At 40.8% G+C, this 10,950-nt stretch overlaps 1 protein-coding gene and 1 long non-coding RNA gene across 3 annotated transcripts in view; one reads left to right on the top strand and one right to left on the bottom strand.

The window, feature by feature from the left end:
* Positions 1 to 4,190, bottom strand: part of LOC108520215 (uncharacterized) — a 19,997-nt gene extending 15,807 nt beyond the window's left edge. The window contains exon 1 of the long non-coding RNA XR_001882860.1: positions 3,985 to 4,190. This is a non-coding gene — a long non-coding RNA (uncharacterized LOC108520215). The remainder of the gene's footprint in view (positions 1 to 3,984) is intronic.
* BAALC (BAALC binder of MAP3K1 and KLF4) overlaps positions 1 to 10,950 on the top strand; it is an 85,069-nt gene that overhangs the window by 32,107 nt on the left and 42,012 nt on the right. The window lies entirely within an intron of this gene.

Genomic DNA, 10,950 nt, shown 5'->3' with positions numbered 1-10,950 from the left:
CTGGGTCATATGGTATTTCTAGTTCTAGATCCTTGAGGAATTGCCACACTGTTTTCCACAATGGTTAAACTAGTTTACAGTCCCACCAACAGTGTAAAAGTTCCTATTTCTCCACATCCTCTCCAGCACCTGTTTTTTCCTGACTTTTTAATGATAGTCATTCTAACTGGTGTGAGATGGTATCTCATTGTGGTTTTGATTTGCATTTCTCTGATGGCCAGTGATGATGAGCATTTTTCATGTGTCTGTTGGCTGCATAAATGTCTTCTTTTGAGAAATGTCTGTTCATATCCTTTGCCCACTTTTTGATGGGAGTCATACTCTCTCTTGGTGTTTCAGTCTAAGGCCTGATCTACTGATTACCCACATGAAAGGTGAGGATTTCAGTCTTTCACCTCCATCCCACCACTGCCAATACATTGTAGCATAATTCGGTTAGATCAGTGTTCATTGTTGGTATTTTGTTAACACTTTCGCAGCTAAACCAGATTAGGATTACTTTTCCTTTCACAGATGATATTTTATTTTTGCTGCATTAAAAAAATTTTTTTAATGTGAACTCATCACTAATTCACATCAAACCTTCCTCTGGTTGTGTAAATCTCCTTTCAACAAGTTTGAACACATTAAGAATTCTATCACTTTTTTTTTTTTTTAATTGCCCTTGGAGCTTTCTGACCTGTTCCAATCTGGGCTGGTTGCTGTCCAGGCTGGCTGTATACCTCTTGGCCCAGACTCTTTCTTTGACATTAACCTGAGGATTTCCTTGGCCTCTCTCCTGTGTGTTGAATTGATCTCATAATTCCTGTATTCTGTGTCTTTCTCTTCCTTGGTTTGTTCTCTTGTTTGGGCAAGAACATCCTTAAGTAGCTTTCTACGTGAGAAGTGACATCTGTTTGAGACTTTGCTTTTCAAAAAATTTTTTATGCCTTGTACATTTAATTGATAGTTTGGCAGGCTGTAAAATCACATTTCCTTAGGGTTTTGAAGGTGTTGACAAGTCTGATGTCATTCTGATCCTCAATCCTTTGTATGAGATTTGTCCTTTCCTCCTGCCCCCATCCCTCTGTGTGCCTTTAAAAAAAAATCTCGTAGCCTTCAATTATGAAAACATTTTCTCAAGTTATTATTGTTATTCCTTTTTGCCCTAGGCTGGTCCTCTAATTTTCTTATCTTTCCCCTCATATCTTCCATCCTACTTTTTTCGAGATTTCTTCCATATTGTCTTCCAAATTTTCTTTTGAATTTTTTATTCCCTCTACCTTATTTTTAATTTCTAAGAACTCTTTTTTGGTTCTCTGAATGTTCCTTTTCATGGCATCTCATTCTCAGTTTTTTAGATGCAATATCTTTCTGATGATAACATTAATTAGGTTTTCTCCCCTTATAGAGTTGGTTTATTCAAGTTTATGTCCCCTCTTTCTGTTTTCTTGGCCTTTCTCCTGTTTGGGGGCTTTCCTCTAATGTCTGCTGGCCCTAAACTGTTGGCTCATATTTAAGGAGAGGTCACTCCGATGCTGGTTGGAAGCTCCATTTATGAAGTTGGGCTTAAGGTCTGCTGTCTTCACTGTAGAGTATCTGGCTGGATCATTCCTTTCAGGAACTTTTGATGTCTGTATTTTCAGGCCTTTTTGAGGGAAAGGGATTGATCAGATTCCACTGAGCAGACTCTCCCAATTTCCTACCTGGAGGGCGCATGCCTGACTGAGTAGGGGAAGAAGCCTGGAGTCCCAGTGCTTCATATTTTCAACACAATAGCCCCGACCTCAATTGTTCTAAGTGATCCTCTGGCCAAAAGGTTTCACCAGGAAGTTTTTTACTAGAAAGTAAAACAACAACTTCTTTCAGGGTGAAGGAGGGGCAGTCATTCAGATTTGGTATTTTGGGGAGAGGTCCTTGGGTTCTAACTGCTTCTTAAGCCAGTTTTCCACAAATCCTTTCTCTTCCCCTTCCAAAGATATCTAGCATCTTCAATTCCTGAGTTCCTTGGGGATAGAGGGATAAAAACCACGTTGTACTCAAGTTTTCTTTTCTTTTTTTTTTTCCTTAGCATTCAGATTTCTTGAACTGCTAAGATAGTAAGCACTTGCTTATCTCCTTTCCAGCTTCCAAAATTTTGTAGTACATCTACTCTCTGCTCTTTTTCCTATGAGTTTATGCCTCTAAACGTTCTCTTATGTTTGTTTTAGTGGGATTTGGGAGTGGGACAGAGCTCATTGCATTTACAATGACAGAATTTGCCATTTAAAAACTGGAATTCAACGAGCCTTTTTTTTTTTTTTTTTTTTTAAGTCCCTTGGTTATATTGTAGAAAATGGACTTCATGGTTCTGTTAGTTTTGTATTGGATGGTATAGAGAGTAGAATTGTATCCCCCAGAAAGACATGTTGAAGTCCTAACTCCCAGTACCTGTGTGTGGCCTTATTTGGAAATAGGGTCTTTACAGATGTAATCAAGGTAAGATGAGATTATACGATATTAAGGTGAACCTTAATCCAATGGCTAGTGTTCTTGTAAGAAAAAGGAAATTTGGACACAGACACAGAGAGAGAGGAGAATGCCATGTGCAGTGAAGGCAGAGATTGAAGTGATGCATCTACAAACCAAGGGACACTACGGACTGTCTGCAGCCACTGCAAGCTAGAAGAAGGCGTGAAACTGATTCTCAGGTCCTCCAGAAGGAACCAACCCTGCCAACACTTTTATTTCAGACTTCTAGCTCCCAGAACTGTGAGACAATACATTTCTACTGTTTTGAATCACCCATTTTTGGGTTCTTTGTTGCAGCAGTCCCGTGAAACTAATACAGATAGGTATTAAGTTACGTGATTTAGTATTCTTAGAAATGGGGGCCCTTTGAGAAACTTTCAATATTCTTAGAAATGGAAGATGCCTTGAGAAATGGAGGGTGATTTTCCCTGAAGCAGCAATTTATTCTCTATATAATTTGTTATCTGGCAGTTTCATTGAGTAAATGTCTTAATTATTCTTCAACACTGTAAAATTGTCATGGTATAGAACACATCTGATGTGTCTTCTTCTTCTGGCTAACTTTTAAAATGCCAATCTGATTTATTTGGAAAACTATCAAGCCAAACAGAACCAGCTGAACATTGAGAAAGCTAATCAGAAGAAAGAAAAAGGAAAAAAGAGAGAGAGAGAGGAGAGAAGGGAAGGGAAGGGAAGGGAAGAGAGAAAGAAAGGAAAGGAAGGGAGGGAGGGAGGAAGGAAAGAGAGAGAGAAAGAAGGAAGGAAAGAGAGAAAGAGAGAAAGAAAGGAAGGAAGAAAGGAAAGAAGGGAAGAAAGAAGAAAGAAGGGAAGAAAGAAAGAAAGAAAGAAGGAGATGGGGAAGGGGAAGGGATGGAAGGAAGGAAACGAAGGAAGGAAGTAGGGGAGGGAGGAGGAAAGAGTAAGAGAAAGAGAGAAAGAAAGAAGAAGGAAGGAGAAGAGAAGAAGAAAAGAAAAGAAAGGAAGGAAGGAAGGAAGGAAGGAAGGAAGGAAGGAAGGAAGGAAGGAAGGAAGAGAAAGAGGGAGTCCAAATATATCTTCATTCATTTTGACCTAAACTCTGGAAAATCTTCCAGCAGTATGAACCCAATATCCAGATTCTAGTCCCTCCACACAGATTCTTCTAAGGACTTTCTGTTTTTGCAGTTGCCCTGGGGTTGTAGCTTTTCCCAAAGAGCTAGAAAACACTAGTTCTAAAGGACACATTAATAAATGCAGGTGACCACAAGGACCTGTGGAGAACAAAGAGAAATAATGAGAAGAGCCCCAGGAAAGACCTCACTAGCAGATTTTCTGTCTCCTTTGCATCTGTTTACCTCTCATGTCAGAGTGAGGACCTAGCTGGATGCAGGAAACCCAGGCAAAATCTACTTCCCAGCAGAGTTCACTATTGGTGAAGAAATAGCCCAAAAATTAGATTTCACACAGTTCAAAAGCCAATTCGCACAAAATGAATTTGCCGCTTAGTGAACCCACTTGAATACCTAAGGTCTTTCCCAAGGTTTTGATTCTGTCTCAGCTGTTGCCGCAGCTGCCTTGGGTTGGAATTGTTAGTCCAGGAATTCTTCTAAGTGTGAATGATGGGCCTTTCCTTTAAATCCATTTTTGTGGTTTTATTTCCCCTAAACTTTCTCTTTGGGCTTCTGCTCTGCTCCTGTTCCTGCCCCTGCCTGTATCTACTTCTATATCCATGGGGCAGTGTTTGAGAAATTGGAACCCTGGGTTCTTTCTTTACCCCTTTTCAATGAAAAGAACATTTGACTAGCTCTTGGCTAGTATTTTTGGACTTTCAGTGAAATGGTTGTTGGTGAATTACAACTTGATAAAATGACCCAGAGGACAGATGTCCTATCCAAGAAAGCATCTTTTGCTTTAGGAAGGCAATAGAAGGTCATTAGGATTAGGTAGCCTGAATTCTGTTCTGGCTTGCTTGTTTTTTGTGTGTGTTGTTTTTTTTTTTTTTTTTTTTTTTTTTTTTTTTTTTTTGAGACAGAGTCTCGCTCTATTGCCCAGGCTGGAGTACAGTATAGTGGTGTGATCTCAGCTCACTGCAACCTCGGCCTCCCGGGTTCAAGCAATTCTCCTGCCTCAGCCTCCTGAGTGGCTGGGATTACAGGCACCCACCACCATGCCTGGCTAATTTTTGGTAGGGACAGGGTTTCCACCATGTTGGCCAGGCTGGTCCCGAACTCCTGACCTCAGGTGATCCCCCTGCCTCAGCCTCCTAAAGTGCTGGGATTACAGACATATGCCACCATGCCTAGCCTCTGGCTTGCTTTTCACTCATCGAGGTAGAGCTCTGCATCCCCAAGCTCCAGTTTCCCCGTAAAATGGAGATAATATTGCCAACTTCACAGATGTAAGGATTAAATGACCCTGGGGATAGCTTGAATGCTTTTTTTAAAATTACGATTTACTTAAAAATGTGCATATTAAATCAGGTAAAGTTACTCCTTATAGCTTATAAACAATTATAAAACAAAAACATGATTTACAAAGGAGAGAGGTGCAAACGAGGCCAGTGACATTCTGAATAACAGCATTAATCTAATATAACAAGTAGTTTTGTTTTATGGAAACTGAATCACAAATATTACTTTCAGTGATAGAAAGATACATTTGCTTATTTTCCATTTCACTTTTGCCCACTGGATCCTTTTGATTTTTGAGGAACGAGGGGCCATCATTTGAATCGTTACCACTATCACAGTTATTTTTCATTTTAACGGTGGTGCCAGCTTTAGCCATCCACTGCACTTACTATAAGTTGGTGCCTCTAAGGATGGGAACTGTGTGACACAGATGTGGATGCCACTGTTTCCATCACAGGGCTCCTGCACAGGTGAAGATTCAATTCTGTCACCTTCTTCTATATTTAAATGACTCAGAAGCTTTCATCCATGATGCCCTTTTGCTGTCATGAAGTATAGAGATCTCATTTATATCTTCCTTTCTTCATACTTCAAGACTATTGAAGAAGTTGATGCCATTTCAGCCTTTAAAACAATACATATGACAGCACCAAATCATGGAATTCTATTAAGTTGAGATCATTTGGATGATTCCAAATTTGCTAATAATAGTTTTTGTTTTTGTTTTTTTCACAATTACTGTAAAACAGAAGAATGATAGTATATCCTCAGATCCCCCCAGGAATTTGCTGACTGTCACATTTTTAGGCAAATTGGCCAAAATATAGGAAAGTGTCTGGCATGTAGTAGGTACCTGGTAAGGAAAAGTTTTTATGAAATTCATGCCAAAACCATCCAGTAAGGCCAGAGACTTCCAAACTTTAAAGTTCCATAACTGGACTTCAATGATTCTATGTCTCAAAAAAAAATTAAAAAACATTAGGGAAAACATTACTCAACTTAAACTTTGACAAAGTTGAATTGGAATATTAAGTAACTAGCAACACTGGTGCCAGAAGTGAGTAAAGTTGTTTGCAGAGTGCAAACAAAGTTAGTCATGGTCCTTGCCCACAGACTTGTAGTCTACATAAGAACCAAAAGGGCCTGAAGAAATTACTGTAAAACCTGTCACATTAAGGAGCAAGAGGCTATGGAAAGGATACCCATTCTCACGATGAACAAGGTTGTCTTGTAGAGAAACTGAAGGCCTTCATCCATAGACAATCCAGAGCATGAAAATTACAGGGCCAGGATACAGAGCCGATTTCGGAAGATTCAAACCCCAGAAGCTGATAGCTGCTCAGACTGTGAAAGGGGATCCTGAATCCATTCTGCTGGCCTCCCCCATCAAGATGGAGTTCTCACAGGAAAGGACAAATGCACAAATTCCAATGTGGTTGTCAGGGAACCCTCTGGCAAAGCACCAAAAAAAAAAAAAAAAAAAGCGTGCCAGTGAGTGTGCCCTAGGAATAAAGAAGAAAGTCATTTGTGTGTTTGTTGGGAAGCAATTGTGGTGAGACTGGATCTTCTCACATTGGGCACAGTTAGCACCTGATGGCAAAGGAAACTGCATGCCACGCTCCAGGAAGGGCTTTCCTCACAGACTCACAGCATGGCCTGCTACTCTTCCAGCCGTGACATTGGGACTCTGCTGCAAGGATGCCAGCTAGCTGATTTTCTGGGCTCAACTTGTGAACTGCAAAGATGCAGGCAAGGGGCAGAGAAAACCCTGGATGAATGCATTTGGAAATAGATCATGGGCAAAGGGTAATTCATAGATGTTTGGACCTGGAAGAGACCTGAGGATAGAGAAAGTAACTTTTTTAGACTCACTCCAAGAAGGCACCTTGGCCATGTTTCATGGTTTGACAAGCTTGGGAAATGCTCCATACCCTGAACTCCTCTTAGAGAGACAGTGTACATTCCCATAGTAATAGTTGGAACTATGTCACATGGCCACATCTAGCTGGAAGGGAAGCTGGGAAATGTCTTTTAGCTGAGCAGCAACAGATCAAGCTAAAAGCCAAGATTCTGTTACAATAGCAAAAGCAAAGGCCTCATATTGAAAGGCAACTAGCAGTCTGACAACAGTCCCCCAACTTTTGGGGCATCATTTTGAAAAAATGGTAACCACTGCTAAAGGGGGCTTTTCACTTCCATTTCCATTGCATGGAATTATACCAGTTGATCTCCACCCAGGATAACTCCAGGACAGAGCCTGTCAGCCTGTGGCGGAACTTCCTTACCCCCGGAAGTTACTCACCTCTCTGCCCTCCCTGCCCTAAATAGTTGAAAGCCCAGAGAGCTTTTTCTCAGGCCTCCTCATTTTGACTCAGCTCTGTCTTTCTCAGGGCTAAGCACCAGAGACTTCATCTCTGCTTCACTTTCTTTCTCTCTACACAACCCCAAGTTTACTCACTTTCCTTTATTAACACAATCCTCTAATAGTGTGAACTACAACAAAAGGCAATATTGTGTGCTTTCCTGAAAGCAAAAACATAAACAATTGAAAATGTGTGCAATTCAAATAGCTCAGAAATGATTTGTGTTTCTTTGCTTACTTATGTTGTAATTTCAGGACTGTTTTGTCATCATTTCTGAATGATATCCTTCTGTGAGGTTCCTGACATGATTCCTCTCTTTCTTAGTTAAATGGGGAAAGGAACTCATGTGTAAATCTATTAATTTGGGAGAATCTCAGAAGTCACCACCCACAAGCGAATAGGCTTACTTCAGCAATTTGGAAGTGGTACCTTAAAATCTTTGATTTCAATGTTCACATTTATAGCAAGGTAGTTGAATTTGAAGCAGGACTGAATTAAGAATAACTCCACTGAATGCCAGGAAACTGCCTTTGGGTGGCATTTGACTGGGCATGACCTCAGTTGTGGGCAGTCTCACTGGAGCAAAGAGCCCAAACCCCAAGGAGGCTTTTGAGACAAGGCCTGGGTGGAGAGGTCCTGCCTTGCCCACAGTGGAGCCACACTGGGAGTGTCATCTATTTATACCACTAATCCTATTCTGGACCAGGTCCCTGCTTGACATAGTATCCTCTCAATTAATTTGTAGAACAGCCTCCTGAGGTTAGCATCACTATTCCCACTTTGTAGATGAAGAAATTGAGGCTTCGAGATATAAAAGAAGCTACCCAAAGTCACACAGTTGAAAGTGCCAGACTCAAGCCAAGCTTTGCTTTACTCTAAAACCCTTTTTTGAGACCACTGAGTCCCAGACTTTTGGAATTCATTGGCCAGTAAAAAGGAAAAAAGAAATGTGTACGTTTAAAAGAAAAAAAGATGTGAGTGTGTGTGCATGCTGATCGAGGTGCTAACGTTTTATTTAGGGGGGCATGAAAAAGACCTGTCATTTATTACTTCTACCATTTCATAAGAAAGGCTATCTTATGCATACCCATGCACACATGCACATGCACACACACTGCAGAAAGCACTGCTAAATCAATTCAGAAAGTATGTACTAGCACTTATGATGTGCTAGGCACTGTTCTAGTCGTTGCAGAATATAATAGTGACCAAAAAAAAATTCCTGCCCTCATGCTTAAAGCCTAGGTACAGGGTAATAGATTTAAAACAAAGAAGAAGGAAAGGACATAGTATTAATACGTAGAAGTAAGTGCTATAAGAAAAAAAAGAGAGGAGAGGGATAGATAGGTATGTGAGGAAGGAAGCCCTTCCTGAAGAAGGGACAGAAACACACCAATCTTGCTAAGAAAGGGAGTGAGCGATCCTAGCGCCCACACTAACCCACCGCACTATCTCATTTTTCTCATTGTACCATGTGCCAGGGAAATTGTCTCTGTGACCCGCCTTTTGGAAACCTCTGCCCTGTGCTGTCCTAGCTCCACAGAAGTTGAAATGGGAGGCACCTGCATGAAGGGTTCAGACTCTGCTTCTAGTTCATGTCCTCTCAGGCTTCGTTGGCTGCAGTCTTACCTTGCCTCTGACGTGGTCAGGGAAATTTTTCATTTTGCCCCAGCGTGAATCAATAGTTTGAAGGAAGAACTGTGAATAAACACTTCTGCTTTCTGAGGGCAAAGGCTGCAGGGCTTCGCGTGCCTTCCTGCTGTGCTACTTCCCCTTTGCTGGACTTGCTGAATTAGTTTGAGCTGGTGGATACTTGTTTCATCTCCCCATGTGTTTCTAGCCTCTTGTGGGAAGAAAATTTAGACAAAATATGCTTGTGCTCATTTTATGAAGGTTTTCCTCTGGGTTTTTGTTGTTGAAGTTGTTAAAAGGGATATTTCTCAAACTTTATGAAGATGAAGAGCATATATAGATCTCAAAATTTCCTCTTGCTCTCTCTGTGTGTGGGTTTTTTTTTTTTTTTTTTTTTTTTTGAGACAGAATCTCATTCTATTGCCCAGGCTGGAGTGCAGTGACATGATCTTGGCTCACTGTAGCTTCAAACTCCTGGGCCCAAGTGATCCTCCCGCCTCAGCCTCCCAAGTAGCTGAGACTGCTGGTGTGCACCATCACTCCCAGCTAACTTTTGTATTTTTTGTAGAGATGGGGTCTTACTATGTTGCCCGGGCTGGTCTCAAACTCCTGGCCTTGAGTGATGCTCCCACCTTGGCCTCCCAAAGCACTGGGAGTTTATAGGCATAAGCCACTGTACCTGGCCTTCTCCTTCTCTAGATAGCCACCTATCCCATGCAGAATTCCCCACTATCTTCGCAGTCTGTATTCTCCTAGAACCGCAGTTTCTGGTTTTTGCTCTGAGTACAGCATTCCAATTTCTCACAAAATTTCAATTTCTCACGGTAAATAGGGCAAGGTGGTGCTTGGAATCACAGAGACTAGAGTTCTAATTGTTGCTCTACCTCTTACTAGGCTGAGACCTTGGGAAAATTACTTGAACTTTCTCAATCCTAGTTTTCTTATCTGTTGCGTTCCAGTAACAAGAGTCGTTACCTCATAGGATTGATGTGGATATTAAATGAAAGAACATACCATAAAATTTATTGAAATTTATTATGTGCAATGCACTATTCTAAGTGCTTTGTGTATATTAACTAGTTGAATCCTCCACAAATTCCTTAAAATCAGAGATACTATTTTAGAGAAGAAGGAACTAAATCATGTAGAAATTAGGCTGCTTGCTCAAGGTCACTGTGTGTTCCTAACATGTAGAGTGATGGTTTTCATTAATATAATCTTGGTGGGGAAATTAGGAACCATCTGGTCTTGTCATTGGAGCTCAGCTATCAAGTTGCTACTTAACAGGTAGTTTCATTAAAAAGCAAAGGAATATATCAAAGTGTATTTCTCAAAATGTTAAAAACTTAATTATCATACAAATAAATAGTGAGCAGGTATCACTATCTTTTTAACTCATTTATGAGGGTCACAGCTGGATGATAAAGTCAGCTCAAAAGAGAATATGAGGATGTGATTATTACAAGGGCAACACGAAGAACCCTTGTGGTGATGGAGCTGTTCTGTATCTTGGTTGCAGTGGTGGATACGTGAAAGTGCACATGTAATAAAATTGTATAGGATTAAATACAAATATACAAATGAGTACAAATTAACACCAGGGAAATCTAAATAGGACTGGTGGATTGTACCAATGTCAGTACCCTGGATAGAATCTCGTACTACAATTTTCTGTAAGATGTTACCATTGGGGGAAATTAGAAAAGAGAATGGAGATCACTCTGTATGATTTCTTACAACTTCATGTGAATCTATAGATGATTTTGAATTGAAAAGTTTAATTTAGGCTGGGTGCAGTGGCTCATGCCTGTAATCCCAGCACTTTGGGATGCTTAGGTGGGTGGATCACAAGGTCAGAAATTCAAGACCAGCCTGGCCAACATGGTGAAACCCTGTCTCTACTAAAAATACAATAATTAACTGGGCATGGTGGCATGTGCCTGTAATCCCAGCTACTTGGGAGGCTGAGGCAGGAGAATTGCTTGAATGGGGACCCAGGAGACAGAGGTTGCAGTGAGCCGAGATTGTGCCACTGCATTCCAGCCTGGGATACAAAGTGAGACCCTCTCTCCAAA

This window comes from Rhinopithecus bieti, unplaced genomic scaffold (genome assembly GCF_001698545.2).
Source record: "Rhinopithecus bieti isolate Rb0 unplaced genomic scaffold, ASM169854v2 scaffold_47952, whole genome shotgun sequence".
In the NCBI taxonomy this organism is placed as follows: Eukaryota; Metazoa; Chordata; class Mammalia; order Primates; family Cercopithecidae; genus Rhinopithecus; species Rhinopithecus bieti.
The sequence above is the reverse complement of the archived record's forward strand: the minus strand, read 5'-3'. Positions and strand labels throughout refer to the sequence as shown.